Consider the following 21,880-nt stretch of genomic DNA (forward strand, 5'->3'; position numbering starts at 1 on the left):
TTTTCTGTCTCCCGTTTCACTACTGAATTTTTACAAAGTTTATCTTGAAAGCTTTTCAAATAGTTTTAGACCTTTTGTTTCTGTAGTTTGGGTGCTGCTTCCTATTCGAGGGGGTGAAGAGTTCATCCTGCTTCAATTTTAAACATTAGCTTAACTATAAGCACACCTTGTATTTCATAGTTTAGAATTATTTTAGTTATGGGGAATCCACCAATGAAATCAGTTCAATAAGTGGCTGAAAACATGGCATAAAAAATAACCTGTTTGCTCTATGGACCTGCGCAGAGGTTCAAGCTGGTTGCAGTTGTTTTGCATTTACTCCTTAATCACTGTTCAACTGCTTAACGGCAAACAGCTGTGCACATTACTGCTGCCTTTAATCCACAGTTAGGATACCGTTTGGGATTACGTAAACGCAAATACAAACTGAAGTATTTGTCTTGCATTAAGCGTAATTTTTAAATACAGATTCTCCCGAATTGAAATTCTGTGTTTCACAAACTAAACGCTTGCAGGGTTAAATGAATTGCCGCCCTGTTTCGTTAAACTTTTCAGAATTTGTCTTCAATTTAGTATTACTGGGTCTTCAACAGTATTACGCTGAACACACTTGAGGCATAAAATGTGACTGCCTTACATTTTCTAATTGTGCGTCTAACAGTGGAGAAGAGTCTGTAAAATTGTAATTATTAACGATTTAGTGAACCTGGTGAATTACTTGGGAGCTAAACCTGTTCAGCTGTCTGAGGCTTGAAAACTGCGGCCCCACGCTCCTCTCTCTGCATCCCTCCCCTCTCACAAGACTTGAGTGGCTGGCGGGAGCAGGAACGGGCGGGGCTTCCGGGCTGCGTCATTTCCAGGTTCTGCGAGTGCTTCCGGTTTGTCGACCCAACGCCGCTTTCTCTGCGGCGGCTGGAGAGGTACTCCGGGGAAGTGGGTGCCTCCTGCTGGGTTCCTGGCCGACCCACTTCTTTCGGCTCCGAGGCGGGAAGCGCCTTTTCCACAGGTACTGGGTGAGCCGGCCCGCGCTCCCTGCCACCATTCAGAGCAGGCATTGCGTCCTTTGGGTCTTCTGCGGGGGCCTTTTCGACCTGGGTTCGGCCTGTTACCGACTTCGCTGCCGTGATGGCCCCGCGGCGCTTCCCGGGGTGGGAAGGGAAGGAAAGCGAGGCGGCCGGGAGGCTTGTTGTACTCGGGGCGCCATGTGAACAGTCCGGAGGGTAGGGGGTTGAGGGGCAGGGGTCCTCAGCCCAGCACCGTATTTTTGGCCAGGTGAAAGTCTTAAAGCTTACATGGTGATTTTTTCCCACAGTATCGGGGGCGGGCTTGGGGCGGGGGGCGTTTCTTAAGTGTCTCATTCTTGTGTGTCTTCGGTGCTTGAAGTCTGCTTTCCAACCTCATGTGAACTCGGTACCGGAATGAATTTAAACTGGATGGTTTGCTCAAGAAAGACTAGGACTATCAGGTTACTTCCGAACGTGGAGCCTTCTACTTTAATTTTCTAAACTGCAAAATGGAGTAGTACTAAATTTACGTGGCTCATACCACATCTGAAAGAATTAAACATTTCACAAGGAATTTTTAGAAATTTAAGATTATTAAAGCAAGTAATTTTAACAAACATTTAAATAACATAGCTATTTCTAAAATTATTTTTTATTGAGGTATAACTGACATATAACTTAACTACATTACTTTCAGGTGTACAGCATAATGATTCAATATTTGTACACATTGTGAAAGGATCACCACAATAAGTCTAGTTAACATCCGTCACCAAACATAGTTGCAAAAAAAATTTTTTTCATATGATGAGGACTTTTAAGATCTACTCTCTTAGCAACTTTCAAATATGCAATGCAATATTAGTAACTCTGGTCACCATCCTGTACGTTTTATCCCCATGACTTACTTATTTTATAATGCAAGTTTGTAATTTCACCCATCCTTTTCCCCAACCCCCAATCTTCTATCTATGAGCTTAATTTTCTTCTCTTTTGTTTTTTAGTTTGCACATGTAAGTGAGATCATGTGGTGTTTTTTTCTCTGACTTATTTCACTTGGTGTAATGACCTCAAAGCCCATTCACATTGTCCCAAACGGCAGGATTTCATTTTTCTAAATGTCTGAATAATATTCCATTCTATATACCGCATCGTTTTTATCCATTCATCCATGGATGGATACTTTAATTGTTTCTGTATCTTGGCTATTGTAAATAATGCTGCAGTGAAAGAAAAGTGCATGTATCTTCTTGTGGGTTTTTTTGGGGGGGAGGATATAGTTGATTTACAATGATATGTTAGTTTTAGGTGTACAGCAAAGTGAATCAGTTATACATATATCTACTTCTTTTTTTTTTAAGATTCTTTTCCCATATAGGTCATTACAGAGTATTGAATAGCGTTCCCCGTACTTTACAGTAGGTCCTTATTAGTTATCTGTTTTATATATAGTAGTATGTATATGTCAATCCCGATCTCCCAATTTATCCGCCCGCTTTTCCCCTGGTAACCATAAATTTGTTTTCTACATCTGTGACTCTGTTTCTGTTTTCTAAATAAGTTCATTTGTACCATTTTTGTAGATTCCACGTATAAGTGATATCATATGATATTTGTCTTTGTCTGACTTACTTCACTCAGTGTGACAATCTCTGGGTCCATCCATGTTGCTGCAAATGGCATTACTTCATTCTGTTTTTATGGCTTAGTAATACTGCATTGTATATATGTACCACATCTTTTTTATCCACTCCTCTGTCAGTGGACATTTAGGTTGCCTCTGTGTCTTGGCTATTGGAAATAATGCTGTAACGAACACTGGGGTGCATGTATCTTTTCGAATTACTGTTTTCTCCAATTATATGCCCAGGAGTGGGACTGCTGGATCATGTGGTAGCTCTATATTCAGTTTTTTAAGGAACCTCCACACTGTTCTTGATAATGGGTGCACTAGTTTACATGCCCACCATCAGTGTAGGAGGGTTCCCTTTTCTCCACACCCTCTCCAGCATTTATTGTTTGTAGATTTTTTTGATGATGCCCATTCTGACCGGTGTGAGGTGATATACCTCATTGCAGCTTTGATCTGCATTTCTCCAATAACCAGTGATCTTGAGCATCTTTTCATGTGCTTCTTGGCAATCTGTATGTCCTCTTTGGAGAAACGTCCATTTTGATCTTCTGCCCATTGTTTGATTGTTTTCTTTGTTTTGTATATTGAGCTGAATGAGCTGTTTGTATATTTTGGAGATTAATCCTTTGTAGGTCGCCTCGTTTGCAAATATTTTCTCCCATTCTCTGGGTTATTTTCGTTTTGTTTATGGTTTCCTTTGCTCTGCAAAAGCTTTTAAGTTTGATTAGGTCCCACCTGTTCATTTTTGTCTTTATTTTCATTACTCTAAGAGGTGGGTCAAAAAAGATATTGCTGTGATTTATGTCAGAGAGTGTTCTGCCTATGTTTCCCTCTAAGAGTTTTATAATATCCGGTCTTACATTTAGGTCTTTAATCCATGTCAAGTTTATTTTTGTGTATGGTGTTAGAGAATGTTCTAATTTCATTCTTTTACATGTAGCTGTCCAGTTTTCCCAGCACCACTTATTGAAGAGACAGTCTTTTCTCCATTGTATATTCTTGCCTCCTTTGTCATAGACTAGTTGACCATAGGTGTGTGGGTTTATCTCTGGACTTTCTATCCTGTTCCATTGATGTATATTTCTGGTTTTGTGCCAGTACTATACTGTTTTGATTACTACAGCTTTGCAGCACACTTTGAAGTCAGGGAGCCCGATTCCCGCAGCTCCATTTTTCTTTCTCAAGATTGCTTTGGCTATTCGGGGTCTTTTATGTTTCCATACAAATTGTGAAATTTTTGGTTCTAATTCTGTGAAAAATGCCATTGATAATTTGATAGGGATTGCATTGAATCTGTAGATTGCCCCAGTTAGTATAGTCATTTTGACAATGTTGATTCTTCCAATCCAAGAACATGTTATATCTCTCCATATGTTTGTGTCATCTTCAAGTTCTTTCATCAGCGTTTTGTAGATTTCAGAGTACAGGTCTTTTGCCTCCTTCGATAGATTTATTCCTAGGTATTTTATTCTTTTTGATGCGATGATAAATGGGATTGTTTCTTTAATTTCTCCTTCTGATCTTTCGTTGTTAGTGTATAGAAATGCATCAGATTTCTGTGTATTAATTTTGTGTGCTACAACTTTACCAGATTCATAGATGAGCTCTAGCAGTTTTCTGGTAGCATCTTTAGGATTTTCTATGTATAGTATCATGTCGTCTGCAAACAGTGACAGTTTTATTTTTTTCTTTTCCAATTTTGATTCCTTTTATTTCTTTTTCTTCTCTGATTGCCATGGCTCGGACTTCCAAAACTATGTTGAATAAAAGTGGTGAGAGTGGACATCCTTGTCTTGTTTCTATCTTAGAGGAAATGCTTTCAGCTTTTCACCATTGAGTATGATGTTAACTGTAGGTTTGTTATATATGGCCTTTATTATGTTGAGGTAGGTTCCCTGTATGCCCACTTTCTGGAGAGTTCTTATCATAAATGGGTGTTGAATTTTGTTAAAAGCTTTTTCTGCATCTGTTGAGATGATCATATGGTTTTTATTCTTCAATTTGTTGGTGTGGTGTATCACACTGATTGATTTGTGGATATTGAAGAATCCTTGCATCCCTGGGATAAATCCCACTTGATCATAATGTATGATCTTTTTAATGTGTTGTTGCATTTGGTTTGCTAGTGTTTTCTTGAGGAATTTTGCATCTATGTTCATCTGTCATATTGGCCTGTAATTTTCTTTTTTTGTGGTATCTTTATCTGGTTTTGGTATCAGGGTGATGGTGGCCTCATAGAATGTGTTTGGGAGTGTTCCTCTGCAATTTGGGGAATAGTTTCAGAAGGATAGGTGTTAACTCTTCTCTAAGTGGTTGATAGAATTTGCCTCTGAAGCCATCTGGTCTTGGACTTTTGTTTGTTGGAAGTTTTTTGTTTTTTGTTTTTTAAACATCTTTATTGGAGTATAATTGCTTTACAATGGTGTTAGTTTCTGCTTTATAACAAAGTGAATCAGTTATACATATACAATATGTTCCCATTTCTCTTCCCTCTTGCATCTCCCTCCCTCCCACCCTCCCTATCCCACCCCTCTAGGTGGTCACAAAGCACCAAGCTGATCTCCCTGTGCTATGCGGCTGCTTCCCACTAGCTATCTATTTTACATTTGGTAGTGTATATATGTCCATGACACTCTCTCACCCTGTCACATCTCACCCCTCCCCCTCCCCATATCCTCAAGTCCATTCTCTAGTAGGTCTGTGTCTTTATTCCCGTCTTGCCACTAGGTTCTTCATGACCTTTTTTTTTTTTCTTAGATTCCATATATATGTGTTAGTATACTGTATTTGCTTTTCTCTTTCTGACTTACTTCACTCTGTATGACAGACTCTAACTCCATCCACCTCACTACAAATAACTCATTTTCTTTTCTTTTTATGGCTGAGTAATATTCCATTGTATATATGTGCCACATCTTCTTTGTCCATTCATCCGATGATGGACACTTAGGTTGCTTCCATGTCCTGGCTATTGTAAATACAGCTGCAGTGAACATTGTGGTACATGACTCTTTTTGAATTATGGTTTTCTCAGCGTATATGCCCAGTAGTGGGATTGCTGGGTCATATGGTAGTTCTTTTTTTAGTTTTTTAAGGAACCTCCATACTGTTCTCCATAGTGGCTGTATCAATTTACATTCCCACCAACAGTGCAAGAGGGTTCCCTTTTCTCCACACACTCTCCAGCATTTATTGTTTGTAGAATTTTTGATGATGGCCATTGTGACCGGTGTGAGATGATATCTCATTGTAGTTTTGATTTGCATTTCTCTAATGATTAATGATGTTGAGCATTCTTTCATGTGTCTGTTGGCCATCTGTATATCTTCTTTGGAGAAATGTCTATTTAGGTCTTCTGCCCATTTTTGGATTGGGTTGTTTGTTTTTTTGATATTGAGCTGCATGAGCTGCTTGTAAATCTTGGAGATTAATCCTTTGTCAGTTGCTTCATTTGCAAATATTTTCTCCCATTCTGAGTGTTGTCTTTTGGTCTTGTTTATGGTTTCCTTTGCTGTGCAAAAGCTTTTAAGTTTCATTAGGTCCCATTTGTTTATTTGTGTTTTTATTTCCATTTCTCTAGGAGGTGGGTCAAAAAGGATCTTGCTGTGATTTATGTCATAGAGTGTTCTGCTTATGTTTTCCTCTAAGAGTTTGATAGTGTCTGGCCTTACATTTAGGTCTTTAATCCATTTTGAGTTTTTTTTGGTGTATGGTATTAGGGAGTGTTCTAATTTCATACTTTTACATGTGCCTGTCCAGTTTTCCCAGCACCACTTATTGAAGAGGCTGTCTTTTCTCCACTGTATGTGCTTGCCTCCTTTATCAAAGATAAGGTGACCATATGTGCATGGGTTTATCTCTGGGCTTTCTATCCTGTTCCATTGATCTATGTTTCTGTTTTTGTGCCAGTACCAAACTGTCTTGATAACTGTAGCTTTGTAATATAGTCTGAAGTCAGGGAGCCTAATTCCTCCAGCTCCATTTTTCGTTCTCAAGATTGCTTTGGCTATTCGGGGTCTTTTCTGTTTCCATACAAATTGTGAAATTTTTGGTTGTAGTTCTGTGAAAAATGCCATTGGTAATTTGATAGGGATTGCATTGAATCTGTAGATTGCTTTGGGTAGTAGAGTCATTTTCACAATGTTGATTTGTCCAATCCAAGAACATGGTATATCTCTCCATCTATTTGTATCATCTTTAATTTCTTTCATCAGTGTCTTATAATTTTCTGCATACAGGTCTTTTGTCTCCTTAGGGAGGTTTATTCCTAGATATTTTATTCTTTTTGTTGCAATGGTAAATGGAAGTGTTTCCATAATTTCTCTTTCAGATTTTTAATCATTAGTGTATAGGAATGCAAGAGATTTCTGTGCATTAATTTTGTATCCTGCAACTTTACCATATTCATTAATTAGCTCTAGCAGTTTTCTAGTGGCAGTTTTAGGATTCTCTATGTTTAGTATCATGTCATCTGCAAACAGTGACAGCTTTACTTCTTCTTTTCCGATTTGGATTCCTTTTATTTCTTTTTCTTCTCTGATTGCCGTGGCTAGGACTTTCAAAACTCTGTTGAATAATAGTGGTGAGAGTGGGCAACCTTGTCTTGTTCCTGATCTTAGTGGAAATGGTTTCAGTTTTTCACCATTGAGGATAATGTTGCCTATGGGTTTGTCATATATGGCCTTTACTATGTTGAGGAAAGTTCCCTCTATGCCTACTTTCTGCAGGGCTTTTATCATAAATGGGTGTTGAATTTTGTCGAAAGCTTTCTCTGCATCTATTGAGATAATCATATGGTTTTTGTCCTTCAATTTGTTAATATGATGTATCACGTTGATTGATTTACGTATATTGAAGAATCCTTGCATTCCTGGAATAAACCCCACTTGATCATGGTGTATGATCCTTTTAATGTGCTGTTGGATTCTGTTTGCTAGTATTTTGTTGAGGATTTTTGCATCTATGTTCATCAGTGATATTGGCCTGTAGTTTTCTTTCTTTGTGACATTTTTGTCTGGTTTTGGTATCAGGGTGATGGTGGCCTCGTAGAATGAGTTGGGGAGTGTTCCTCCCTCTGCAATATTTTGGAAGAGTTTGAGAAGGATAGGTGTTAGCTCTTCTCTAAATGTTTGATAGAATTCGCCTGTGAAGCCATCTGGTCCTGGGCTTTTGTTTGTTGGAAGATTTTTAATCACAGTTTCAATTTCAGTGCTTGTGATTGGTCTGTTCATATTTTCTATTTTTTCCTGGTTCAGTCTCGGCAGGTTGTGCATTTCTAAGAATCTGTCCATTTCTTCCAGGTTGTCCATTTTATTGGCATAGAGTTGCTTGTAGTAATCTCTCATGATTGTTTGTATTTCTGCAGTGTCAGTTGTTACTTCTCCTTTTTCATTTCTAATTCTATTGATTTGAGTCTTCTCCCTTTTTCTCTTGATGAGTCTGGCTAATGGTTTATCAATTTTGTTTATCTTCTCAAAGAACCAGCTTTTAGTTTTATTGATGTTTGCTATTGTCTCCTTCATTTATTGCTGATCTGATCTTTATGATTTCTTTCCTTCTGCTAGCTTTGGGGTTTTTTTGTTCTTCTTTCTCTAATTGCTTTAGGTGCAAGGTTAGGTTGTTTATTCGAGATGTTTCTTGTTTCTTGAGGTAGGCTTGTATTGCTATAAACTTCCCTCTTAGAACTGCTTTTGCTGCATCCCATAGGTTTTGGGTCGTCGTGTCTCCATTGTCATTTGTTTCTAGGTATTTTTTGATTTCCCCTTTGATTTCTTCAGTGATCACTTCGTTATTAAGTAGTGTATTGTGTAGCCTCCATGTGTTTGTATTTTTTACAGATCTTTTCCTGTAATTGATATCTAGTCTCATAGTGTTGTGGTCAGAAAAGATACTTGATACGATTTCAATTTTCTTAAATTTACCAAGGCTTGATATGTGACCCAAGATATGATCTATCCTGGAGAATGATCCATGAGCACTTGAGAAAAATGTGTATTCTGTTGTTTTGGGGTGGAATGTCCTATAAATATCAATTAAGTCCATCTTGTTTAATGTATCATTTAAAGCTTGTGTTTCCTTATTTATTTTCATTTTGGATGATCTGTCCATTGGTGAAAGTGGGGTGTTAAAGTCCCCTACTATTATTGTGTTACTGTCGATTTCCCCTTTTATGGATGTTAGCATTTGCCTTATTTATGTCTTGAGGTGCTCCTATGTTGGGTGCATAAATATTTACAATTGTTATATCTTCTTCTTGGATCGATCCCTTGATCATTATATAGTGTCCTTCCTTGTCTCTTGTAATAGTCTTTATTTTAAAGTCTATTTTGTCTGATATGAGAATTGCTACTCCAGCTTTCTTTTGATTTCCATTTGCATGGAATATCTTTTTCCATCCCCTCACTTTCAGTCTGTATGTGTCCCTAGGTCTGAAGTGGGTCTCTTGTAGACAGCATATATACGGGTCTTGTTTTTGTATCCATTCAGCTAGTCTGTGTCTTTTGGTGGGAGCATTTAATCCATTTACATTTAAGGTAATTATCAATATGTATGTTCCTATTCCCATTTTCTTAAATGTTTTGGGTTTGTTATTGTAGATGTTTTCCTTCTCCTGTGTTTCTTGCCTAGAGAAGTTCCTTTAGCATTTATTGTAAAGCTGGTTTGGTGGTGCTGAACTCTCTCAGCTTTTGCTTGTCTGTAAAGGTTTTACTTTCTCTATCAAATCTGAATGAGATCCTTGCTGGGTAGAGTAATCTTGGTTGTAGGTTTTTCTCCTTCATCACTTTAAGTATATCCTGCCACTCCCTTCTGGCTTGCAGAGTTTCTGCTGAAAGATCAGCTGTTAACCTTATGGGGATTCCCTTGTGTGTTATTTGTTGTTTTTCCCTTGCTGCTTTTAATACGTTTTCTTTATATTTAATTTTTGATAGTTTGATTAATATGTGTCTTGGCATGTTTCTCCTTGGATTTATCCTGTATGGGATTCTCTGTGCTTCCAGGACTTGATTAACTATTTCCTTTCCCATGTTAGGGAAGTTTTCGACTATAATCTCTTCAAATATTTTCTCAGTCCCTTTCTTTTTCTCTTCTTCTTCTGGGACCCCTATAATTCGAATGTTGGTGCGTTTAATGTTTTCCCAGAGGTCTCTGAGACTGTCCTCAGTTCTTTTCATTCTTTTTTCTTTATTCTGCTCTGCAGTAGTTATTTCCACTATTTTATCTTCCAGGTCACTTATCCGTTCTTCTGCCTCAGTTATTCTGCTATTGATCCCTTCTAGAGTATTTTTAATTTCATTTATTGTGTTTTTCATCATTGCTTGGTTCCTCTTTAGTTCTTCTACGTCCTTGTTAAATGTTTCTTGCATTTTGTCTATTCTATTTCCAAGATTCTGGATCATCTTTACTATCATTATTCTGAATTCTTTTTCAGGTAGACTGCCTATTTCCTCTTCATTTATTAGGTCTGGTGTGTTTTGACCCTGCTCCTTCATCTGCTGTGTGTTTTTCTGTCTTCTCATTTTGCTTATCTTACTGTGTTTGGGGTCTCCTTTTCACAGGCTGCAGGTTTGTAGTTCCCGTTGTTTTTGGTATCTGTCCCCAGTGGCTAAGGTTGGTTCAGTGGGTTGTGTAGGCTTCCTGGTGGAGGGGACTAGTGCCTGGGTTCTGGTGGATGAGGCTGGATCTTGTCTTTCTGGTGGGCACGTCCACGTCTGGTGGTATGTTTTGGGGTGTCTGTGGCCTTATTATGATTTTAGGCAGCCTCTCTGCTAATGGATGGGGCTGTGTTCCTGTCTTGCTAGTTGTTTGGCATAGGGTGTCCAGCACTGTAGCTTGCTGGTCGTTGAGTGAAGCTGGGTCTTGATGCTGAGATGGAGATCTCTGAGAGATTTTTGCCATTTGGTGTTATGTGGAGCTGGGAGGTCTCTTGTGGACCAGTGTCCTGAAGTTGGCTCTCCCACCACAGAGGCACAGCCCTGATGCCTGGCTGGAGCACCAAGAACCTTTCATCCACATGGCTCAGAATAAAAGGGAGAAAAAATAGAAAAAAAGAGGATAAAATAAAATGAAGCTATTATAATAAAAAATAAGAAAAAAATTATTAAGAGAAAATTTTTAATTTTTTAAAATAAAAATTAAGAAAAAAATTATTAAGAAAAAAATTTTTTATTTTTTTTTTAAACATCTTTATTGGAGTAAAATTGCTTTACAATGGTGTGTTAGTTTCTGCTTTATAACAAAGTGAATCAGTTATACATATACATATGTTCCCATATCTCTTCCCTCTTGCGTCTCGCTTCCTCCAACCCTCCCTATCCCACCCCTCTAGGTGGTCACAAACCACCGAGCTGATCTCCCTGTGCTATGCAGCTGCTTCCCGCTAGCTATCTATTTTACATTTGGTAGTGTATATATGTCCATGACACTCTCTCACCCTGTCACATCTCTCACCCCTCCCCCTCCCCGTATCCTCAAGCCCATTCTCTGGTAGGTGTGTGTCTTTATTCCTGTCTTGCCACTAGGTTCTTCATGACCTTTTTTTTTTTTCCTTAGGTTCCATATATATGTGTTAGCATACTGTATCTGTAAAATAAAAAATAAGGAAAAAATTATTAACAAAAAATTTATTAAGAAAAAAATTTTTTTTTTTTTTTAAATGAGGATCTTGAATCAGATGCGTATGTTTTTGATTGATTGATTGATTGATTTTGGCTGTGTTGGGTCTTCGTTTCTGTGCGAGGGCTTTCTCCAGTTGTGGCAAGCGGGGGCCACTCTTCATCGCGATGCGCGGGCCTCTCACCGCCGCGGCCTCTCTCGCCGCGGAGCACAGGCTCCAGACGCGCAGGCTCAGCAGTTGTGGCTCACGGGCCCAGCCGCTCCGCGGCATGTGGGATCTTCCCAGGCCAGGGCTCGAACCCGTGTCCCCTGCACTAGCAGGCAGACCCTCAACCACTGCGCCACCAGGGAAGCCCCAAAAAATTTTTTAAGTAAAAAAAAAAAAAAAACAAAAAACGGACGGACCAAACCCTAGGACAAATGGTGAAAGCAAAGCTATACAGACAAAATCTCACCCAGAAGCATATACATATACACTCAGAAAAAAGGAAAAGGGGAAAAATTAATATATCCTGCTCCCAAAGTCCACCTCCTCAGTTTGGGATGATTTGTTGTCTATTCAGGTATTCAACAGATGCAGGTACATCAAGTTGTTTGTGGAGCTTTAATCCACTGCTCCTGAGGCTGCTGGGAGAAATTTCCCTTTCTCTTCTTTGTTTGTACAGCTCCCGGGGTTCAGCTTTGGATTTGGACCCGCCTCTGCGTGTAGGTCGCCTGAGGGCGTCTGTTCTTCTCTCACACAGGACGGGGTTAAAGGAGCAGCTGCTTCGGGGGCTCTGGCTCACTCAGGCTGTGGGGAGGGAGGGGTACAGATACGGGGCGAGCCTGCGGTGGCAGAGGCTGGCGTGACATTGCAGCAGCCTGAGGCGCACCGTGCGTTCTCCCGGGGAAGTTGTCCCTGGATCACGGGACCCTGGCAGTGGCAGGCTGCACAGGCTCCCAGGAGGGGCGGTGTGGATAGTGACGTGTGCTCGCACACAGGCTTCTTGGTGGCAGCAGCAGCAGCCTTAGCGTCTCATGCCTGTCTCTGGGGTCCGCGCTGATAGCCGCGGCTCGCGCCCATCTCTGGAGCTCGTTTAGGCGGCGCTCTGAATCCCCTCTCCTTGCACACCACGAAACAAAGAGGCAAGAAAAAGTCTCTTGCCTCTTCGGCAGCTGCAGACTTTTTCCCGGACTCCCTCCCGGCTAGCTGTGGTGCGCTAGCCCCTTGAGGCTGTGTTCACGCTGCCAACCCCAGTCCTCTCCCTGCGATCCAACCGAAGCCCGAGCCTCAGCTCCCAGCCCCCGCCCGCCCGGCGGGTGAGCAGACAAGCCTCTCTGGCTGGTGAGTGCTGCTCGGCACAGCTTCTCTGTGTGGGAATCTCTCCACTTTGCCCTCCGCACCCCTGTGGCTGCGCTCTCCTCCGTGGCTCCGAGGCTTCCCACCTCTGCCACCTGCAGTCTCCGCCCGCGAAGGGGCTTCCTAGTGTGTAGAAACGTTTCCTCCTTTGGAGCTCCCTCCCAGTTGTGCAGGTCCCGTCCCTGTTCTTTTGTCTCTGTTGTTTCTTTTTTCTTTTACCCTACCCAAGTACATGGGGAGTTTCTTGCCTTTTGGGAGGTTTGACGTCTTCTGCCAGCGTTCAGTGGGTGTTCTGTAGGAGCAGTTCCACGTGTAGATGTATTTCTAATGTATCTGTGGGAAGGAAGGTGATCTCCGCATCTTACTCTTCCGCCATCTTGCCCAGACCTCCTGTTGGAAGTTTTTAATTACAGTTTCAATTTCACTACTTGTGATTGGTCTGTTTATATTTTCTAATTCTTCCTGGTTCAGTCTTGGAAAGTTGTACCTTTCCAAGAATTTGTCCATGTCTTCCAGGTTGTCCAGTTTATTGGCATATCGTTGCTTGTAGTAGTCTCTTACAATCCTTTGTATTTCTGTGGTGTCCATTGTAACTTCTCGTTTTTCATTTCCTTTTTTTTTTTTAACATCTTTATTGGAGTATAATTGCTTTACAATGGTGAGTTCGTTCTGCTTTATAACAAAGTGAATCAGTTATACATATACATATGTTCCCATATCTCTTCCCTCTTGCATCTCCCTCCCTCCCACCCTCCCTATCCCACCCCTCTAGGTGGTCACAGAGCACTGAGCTGATACCCCTGTGCTATGCGGCTGCTTCCCACTAGCTGTTTTATGTTTGGTAGTGTATATATGTCCATGCTACTCTCTCACTTTGTCCATTTCTAATTTTATTGATTTGAGCCCTCTGCTTTTTTTCTTGATGAGTCTGGCTAAAGGCTTATCAGCTTCATCTTTTCAAAGAACCAGCTTTTAGTTTCATTGATCTTTTCTGTCGTTTTCTTCATCTGTATTTCATTTACTTATGCTCTCATCTTTATGATTTCTTTCCTTCTACTGACTTGCGGTTTTGTTTGTTCTTCTTTCTCTAATTGCTTTAGGTGTAAGGTTAGGTTGTTTGAGCTGTTTCTTATTTCCTGAGGTAAAATTGTATTACTATAAACTCCCCTCTTAGAACTGCTTTTGCTGCATCCCATAGGTTTTGGATCATCGTGCTTTCATTTTCAGTTGTCTCTAGGTATTTTTTGATTTCCTCTTTGATTTCTTCAGTGATCCATTGGTTGTTTAGTAGCATATTGTTTAGTCTCCATGGGTTTGTGTTTTTTACAGTTTTTTTCTTATAGTTGATTTCTAATCTCATAGTGTTGTAGTCAGAAAAGATGCTTGATATGATTTCAGTTTTCCTAAATTTACCAAGGCTCACTTTGTGGCCCAAGATGTGATCAATCCTGGACAGTGTACCATGTGCACTTGAAAAGAATGTGTATTCTGCTGCTTTTGGATGGAATGCTCTATAAATATCAATTAAGTCCACCTGGTCTAATGTGTCATTTAAGGCCTGTGTTTCCTTATTGATTTTCTGTCTGGATGAGCTGTTCATTGATGAAAGTGGGGCGTTAAAGTCCCCCACTATTATTGTGTTACAATTGATTTCCCCTTTTATGGCTGTTAGCATTTGCCTCATATATTGAGGAGCTCCTGTGTTGGGTGCATATATATTTACAATTGCTATGTCTTTGATTGATCCCTTGATCATTATGTAGTGTCCTTCCTTGTCTCTTGTAACATTCTTTATTTTAAAGTCTATTTTATCTGATATGAGTACTGCTACTCCAGCTTTCTTTTAATTTCCATTTGCATGGAGTATTTTTTTCCATCCCTTCACTTTCTGTTTGTATGTGTCCCTAGGTCTGAAGTGGATCTCTTGTAGACAGTGTATATACGGGGTCTTGTTTTTGTATTCATTCATCCAGTCTTTGTCTTTTGGTTGGAGCATTTATTCCATTTACATTTAAGGTAATTATCTTTATGTATGTTCTTATTGCCTTTTTCTTAATTGTTTTGGTTTTTTTTTTTAATATTTCCTCTTTTTATTTATTTATTTATTTATTTATTTATTTATTGGCTGTGTTGGGTCTTCGGTTCGTGCGAGGGCTTTCTCTAGTTACGGCAAGTGGGGGCCACTCTTCATCGCGGTGCGGGGACCGCTCTTCATCGCGGTGCGCGGGCCTTTCACTATCGCGGCCCCTCCCATTGCGGGGCACAGGCTCCAAACGCGCAGGCTCAGTAGTTGTGGCTCACGGGCCCAGCTGCTCCGTGGCATGTGGGATCTTCCCAGACCAGGGCTCGAACCCGTGTCCCCTGCACTAGCAGGCAGATTCTCAACCACTGCGCCACCAGGGAAGCCCCGGTATTTTTTTTTTAGGTCTTTTTTCTCCCATTCCTCTTTTGTTCTCTTCTCTTGTGATTTGATGACTAACTTTAGTGTTGTGTTTGGATCCTTTTTTCTTTTTTGTGTGTGTATCTGTTGTAGATTTTCAGTTTGTGATTACCATGAGGTTTTGATATAGCAGTCTATATATAAACAAGATTGTTTTCTGTTGCTGGTCTTTTAATTTCAAATTATTTCCCATATCCTGTATTTGTGCTCTCCTCACAATTGCTGATTTCAATATCATATTTGTGTGTAGATGATTTCCTACCTTTACTGTATGTTTGCCTTTAACAGTGAGCTTTTCCATTTGTAATTTCCCTGTTTCTCATTGTGGTCTTTTCTTGTCTACCTAGAAAACTTTCTTTAGCATTTGTTGCAAAGCTGGTCTGGTGGTGCTGAATTCTCTTAGCTTTTGCCTGTGTAAAGCTTTTGATTTTGTCATCGAATCTGAATGAGAGCCTTGCTGGGTAGAGTATTCTTGGTTGTAGGTTCATTTTCTTTTTTTTTAAACATCTTTATTGAAGTATAATTGCTTTACAATGGTGTTAGTTTCTGCTTTATAACAAATGAATCAGTTATACATATACATATGTTCCCATATCTCTTCCCTCTTGCATCTCCCTCCCTCCCACCCTCCTTATCCCACCCCTCTAGGTGGTCACAAAGCACCGAGCTGATCTCCCTGTGCTATGCGGCTGCTTCCCACTAGCTATCTATTTTACATTTGGTAGTGTATATATGTCCATGCCACTCTCTCACCCTGTCACATCTCACCCCTCCCCCTCCCCATATCCTCAAGTCCATTCTCTAGTAGGTCTGTGTCTTTATTCCCGTCTTGCCACTAGGTTCTTCATGACCTTTTTTTTTTTTTCCTTAGATTCCATATATATGTGTTAGCATACCATATTTGTTTTTCTCTTTCTGACTTACTTCACTCTGTATGACAGATTCTAACTCCATCCACCTCATTACAAATACCTCCATTTCATTTCTTTTTATGGCTGAGTAATATTCCATCGTATATATGTGCCACATCTTTATCCATTCATCCGATGATGGACACTTAGGTTGCTTCCATGTCCTGGCTATTGTAAATAGAGCTGCAATGAACATTTTGGTACATGACTCTTTTTGAATTATGGTTTTCTCAGGGTATATGCACAGAAGTGGGATTGCTGGGTCGTATGGTAGTTCTATTTTTAGTTTTTTAAGGAACCTCCATACTGTTCTCCATAGTGGCTGTATCAATTTACATTCCCACCAACAGTGCAAGAGGGTTCCCTTTTCTCCACACCCTCTCCAGCATTTATTGTTTCTAGATTTTTTGATGATGGCCATTCTGACCGGTGTGAGATGATACCTCATTGTAGTTTTGATTTGCATTTCTCTAATGATTAATGATGTTGAGCATTCTTTCATGTGTCTGTTGGCCATCTGTATATCTTCTTTGGAGAAATGTCTATTTAGGTCTTCTGCCCATTTTTGGATTGGGTTGTTTGTTTTTTTGATATTGAGCTGCATGAGCTGCTTGTAAATCTTGGAGATTAATCCTTTGTCAGTTGCTTCATTTGCAAATATTTTCTCCCATTCTGAGTGTTGTCTTTTGGTCTTGTTTATGGTTTCCTTTGCTGTGCAAAAGCTTTTAAGTTTCATTAGGTCCCATTTGTTTATTTGTGGTTTTATTTCCATTTCTCTAGGAGCTGTGTCAAAAAGGATCTTGCTGTGATGTATGTCATAGAGTGTTCTGCCTATGTTTTCCTCTAAGAGTTTGATAGTGTCTGGCCTTACACTTAGGTCTTTAATCCATTTTGAGTTTATTTTTGTGTATGGTGTCAGGGAGTGTTCTAATTTCATACTTTCACATGTACCTGTCCAATTTTCCCAGCACCACTTATTGAAGAGGCTGTCTTTTCTCCACTGTATATGCTTGCCTCCTTTATCAAAGATAAGGTGACCATATGTGCATGGGTTTATCTCTGGGCTTTCTATCCTGTTCCATTGATCTATATTTCTGTTTTTGTGCCAGTACCAAACTGTCTTGATTACTGTAGCTTTGTAATATAGTCTGAAGTCAGGGAGCCTGATTCCTCCAGCTCCATTTTTCGTTCTCAAGATTGCTTTGGCTATTCGGGGGTTGTAGGTTCTTACCTTTCATCACTTTAAACATATTTTGCCACTTCCTTCTAGTCTGCAGTTTCTGCTGAAAAATTAGCTGATAACCTTATGGGAATTCTCTTGTATGTTATTTGTTGCTTTTTCCTTGTTGCTTTTAATATTTTTTCTTTGTGTTTAATTTTTGTCAGTTTCATTACTGTGTGTCTTGGCGTGTTCCTCCTTGGGTTTAATCCATTATGAGACTCTGTGCTTCCTGGACTTGGGTGACTTTTTCCTTTCCCATGTTAGGGAAGTTTTCAGCTATTAATCTCTTCAAATATTTTCTCAGGTGCTTTCTGTCTCTCTTGTCCTGGGACTCATATAATGTGAATGTTGGTGCATCTAAAAAAGTCCCAGAGGTCTCTTTAACTGTCCTAATTTTTTTCATTCTTTTTTCTTTTCTCTGTTCTGTGGCAGTGATTTCCGCCATTCTGTCTTCCAGCTCCCTTATCCGTTCTTCTGCCTCATTTATTCTGCTATTTATTCCTTCTAGTATATTTTTCATTTCAGGTATTTTATTGTTCATTTCTGTTTGTTTCTTCTTTAGATCTTCTAGCTTGCTCTTAAACATTTCTTGCACCTTTTAGGTCTGTGCTTCCATTCTTCTTCCGAGATCTTGGATTGTCTTTACCATCGTTACTCTGAATTATTTTTTGGGTAGATTGCCTATCTCCGTTTCATTTAGTTCTTCTGGGGCTTTATTTTGTTTTTTTGTGTGGGACATATTTCTCCGATATCTTATTTTGTCTAACTTTCTGTATTGTGGTTTCTGTTCCACAGGCTGCCAAGTTGTAGTTCTTCTTGCTTCTGCTTCTGCCCCCTTGTGGATGAGGCTGGTCTAAGAGGCTTTTGCAGGTTTCCTGGTGGGAGGGACTGGTTCCTGCCCACTGATGGGTGCGGCTGGGTCTTGTCCCTCTGGTGGGCAGGCCTGTGTCAAGAGGTGTGTTTAGCAGGCAGCTGTGGGCTCAGGAAGACTTTTGGCAGCCTGTCTGCTGATGGGTGGGGCTGTGTTCCCACCCTGTCAGTTCTTTGGCCTGAGGTGTCCCCGCACTGGAGCCTAGAAGGTGTTGGGTGGGGCCAAGTGTTGGTGAGAAAATGGCGGCCTCTAGGAGGGCCCACACCAATGAGTACTCCCCAGAACTATCGCCACCTGTGTTTTTGTCCCTGCAGTGAGCCACAGCTGCTCCCCACCTCTACAGGAGACTCTCCAATACCAGCAGGTAGGTCTGGCCCACGATCTTGTGAGCTCACTGCTTTTTCCCTTGGGTCCTGGTATGCACAAGACCTTGTGTGTGCTAAGAGTGGAGTTTCTGTCTCCCCCAGTCCTGTGGAATTCCTGCAATCAAACACCACTGGTGCTGAAAGCCAGATGCTCTGGGGGCTCCTCCTCCCATTGCCAGACCCCAAGGCTGGGGATCCTGATGTGGGGCTCAGAACTTTCACTCCTATGAGATAACCTCTGTGGTAATCATTATTTTCCTGTTTGTTGATCACCCACCCAGTGGGTATGGGATTTGATTTTATTGCAGTTGTGCCCCTCCTGCCATCTCAATGTGGCTTCTTCTTTGTCTTTGGATATAGGATATCTTTTTTGGTAGGTTCCAGTCTTTTTTTGTCAATAGTTGTTCAGCAGTTAGTTGTGATTTCGGTGTTTTTGTGAGAGGAGGTGAACCCACGTCCTTCTACTCTGCCATCTTGTTTCCCATCCCACAATTTCTTTATCCATTCATCCTTCGATGGACACTTAAGTTGTTTTCATATCTTGGCTATTGTGAATAGTGCTACAGTGAACATGTGGGTGCATATATCTTTTCCAGTTAGTGTTTTCTTTTTCTTGCGATAAGTACTTCAAAGTGGAATTGTTGGATCATATGGGAGTTCTCTTTTACTTTTTTGAGAAACGTCCATACTTTTCCCTAGTGGCTGCACCACAGTTTGCATGCCTACCAACAATGCACAAGGGTTCCCTTTAATCCACATCTTCTCCAACACTTGCTATTAATTGTCATTTTGATAATAGTTATTTTAACAGGTGTGAGGTGATATTTCACTGTGGTTTTGATTTGCATTTCCCTGATAATTAGTGATGTTGAGCAGCTTTTCCTGTACTGTTTGGCATCTGTATATGTTCTTTGGAAAAATGTTCACATCTTTTGCCCAATTTTTTTATAGAAGTACAGTTAATTTACAACATTGTGTTAGTCTCAAGTGTACAACAAAGTGATTCAGTTATACATATATATAAATATATATGTTTTTTCAGGTTCTTTTCCATTACAGGGTATTACAAGATATTGAGTATAATTTCCTGTGCTATACAGTAGGGCCTTGTTGCTTACCTATTTTATATGTAGTATTGTGTATATGTTAATCCCAAACTCCTAATTCATCCCCTCCCCCCTCCCCTCCCTAATTCCTTTGGTAATCATAAGTTTGTTTTCTGTCTGTGAGTTGATTTCTGTTTTGTAAATAAGTTTATTTACATCATTTTTTAGATTCTACATGTAAGTGATATCATATGATATTTTGTCTTTCTCTGACTTCACTTAATATGATCACCTCTAGGTCCATCCATGTTGCTGCAAATGTTCTGTCCAATTTTTAATTGGATTGTTTGTTTTTTTGCTATTGAGTTTTATGTATTCTTTATATATTTTGGATATCAGGCCCATATGAGATACATGATTTGCAAATATTTTCCCCCATTCAGTAGGTAGCCTGTTTTTTTTATCGTTTCCTTTGCTGTGCATGAGCTTTTTAGTATGATCCTGTCCCACTTATTTATTTTTGCTTTTATTGCTTTTGCTTTTGCTTTTGGTGTCAGATTCAAAACATCATCACCAAGACCTGTGTCAGGGAGCTTACCACCTATGTTTTCTTCTAGGAGTTTTAGGGGTTTTATGGTATTAGGTCTTACATTTCAAGCCTTTAATCCATTTTGAGTTCTGTTTTGTGTATGGTGTATGATAATGGTCTAGTGTCTTTCTTCTTGCATGTGGATGCCCAGTTTTCCCAGCACCCTTTATTGAAGAGACTGTCCTTTCCCCATTGTCCTTCCTTCCTTCCTTCCTTCCTTCCTTCCTTCCTTTGCTGTGTTGGGTCTTCATTGCTGCACGCAGGCTTTCTCTAGTTGCAGTGAGCAGTGGCTACTCTTCATTGCGGTGCGCGGGCTTCTCATTGCAGTGGCTTCTTGTTGCGGAGTACAGGCTCTAGGCGCACAGGCTTCAGTAGTTGCGGCATGCGGGCTCAGTAGTTGTGGCACGGGGTCTCTAGAGTGCAGGCTCAGTAGCTATGGCGCACGGGCTTAGTTGCTCCGCGGCATGTGGCATCTTCCTGGACCAGGGCTCGAACCCGTTCCCCTGCATTGGCAGGCAGGTTCTTAACCACTGCACCACCAGGGAAGCCCTCCCAATTGTACATTCTCACCTCCTTTGTTGTTACTTGACCGTACATGTGTAGGTTTATTTCTGGGCTCTTTATTCTATTCCATTCATCTATACATCTGTTTTTATGGCAGTAATGTACTGTTTTGATTACTATAGCTTTGTGATAGAATTAGATATCAGCAAACATGATGCCTCGAGCTTTGTCCTTCTTTCTCAAGATTGCTTTGGCATTTTGGCATCTTTGTGGTTTCATATATATTTTAGGACTGTTTGTTCTATTTGTGAAAAATGCCATTGGAATTTTGATAGGAATTATGTTGAATCTGTAGATTGCTTTAGGTAGTATGGACATTTTAATAATGTTGAGTCTTCCAGTCCACATGCCTGGAATTTCTTTCTGTTTATTTGTGTCATATTCAGTTTCTTTCATCATTGTCTTACAGTTTTCAATGTCCAAGTCTTTTCATCTCTTTGGCTAAATTTATTTCTAAGTATCTTGTTCTTTTTGATGCAATCGTAAATGGGATTATTTCTCTTTCTGATAATTCATTATTAACTTATAATTATCTTCTGTTAACTCTTAGACTTTTGTTAAATGGGCAGGACACAAGATTCTGTACTCTCACTTTGTCAAGTTTATATCTTCTTACTGGGACCCCTTCTTGCCCTTTTTATCCGCCCCTCCCCCTCAGCTACCCACACACGTTATACTAACTGATTTTTTTGTCTTCATTTATTTATTGAACAAATATTTAATTGTCTCCTATTACGTCTCAGGTAGTGTTTGTTCTAGATGCCTGGTGTACTTCAGTGAACAAAAACAGACCAAAGTTCCTGCCCTGGTAGGTCGTACAGTCTATTGAAGGATGCAGAAAATAAACATTAAACTAAGGAAACTATATAATGTGTTAGAAGGTAATGGTGCCATCAAAGAAACATAGCAGGGTGAGGGGGATTGGGCAGTTCCAGAGTGGAGGTGGGAGCTGGGGTTTTAAATGTGGTGGTCTGTTTAGGCCTCATTAAGTACATGCTATACTTGAAGGAATTAAGAAAAACAAGAGGATATCTGGGAGAAGAGCATTCCAGGTAAAAAGGACAGCCTTTACAAAGGCTTACATAGGCAGGAACATGTTCTAAGAAAAACAAGGAGAAGCCAGTTTGTCTGGAGAAGGGCAAGAACAAGGGGGAGATGGCAAATGAGGTCAGTGAGATAATGGGTAGCCAGATTATTATAAGGACTGAATGAAATGGAAACCATGGGAGGTTTGCACGGAGAAGAGATATGTTCTAACCTGTGTTTTAAAAGATCACCTGACT

The 21,880-nt window shown here is 40.2% G+C and overlaps 1 protein-coding gene across 4 annotated transcripts in view; it reads left to right on the forward strand.

Moving 5' to 3' along the window:
- Positions 1 to 871: 871 nt before the first annotated feature.
- GTF2A2 (general transcription factor IIA subunit 2) overlaps positions 872 to 21,880 on the forward strand; it is a 31,855-nt gene continuing 10,846 nt past the window's right edge. The window contains exons 1-3 of one of the 4 annotated variants that reach the window (XM_007165960.3): positions 872 to 1,006; positions 18,348 to 18,397; positions 21,341 to 21,405. The gene's annotated coding sequence lies outside the window, so the exon portion shown is untranslated. Of the gene's footprint in view, positions 1,014 to 18,347; positions 18,398 to 21,340; positions 21,406 to 21,880 lie in introns of all 4 variants that reach the window. The other 3 variants (XM_007165961.3, XM_057544107.1, XM_007165959.3) reach the window with 3 other exon arrangements.

Source organism: Balaenoptera acutorostrata, chromosome 3 (assembly GCF_949987535.1).
Source record: "Balaenoptera acutorostrata chromosome 3, mBalAcu1.1, whole genome shotgun sequence".
NCBI lineage: Eukaryota > Metazoa > Chordata > Mammalia > Artiodactyla > Balaenopteridae > Balaenoptera > Balaenoptera acutorostrata.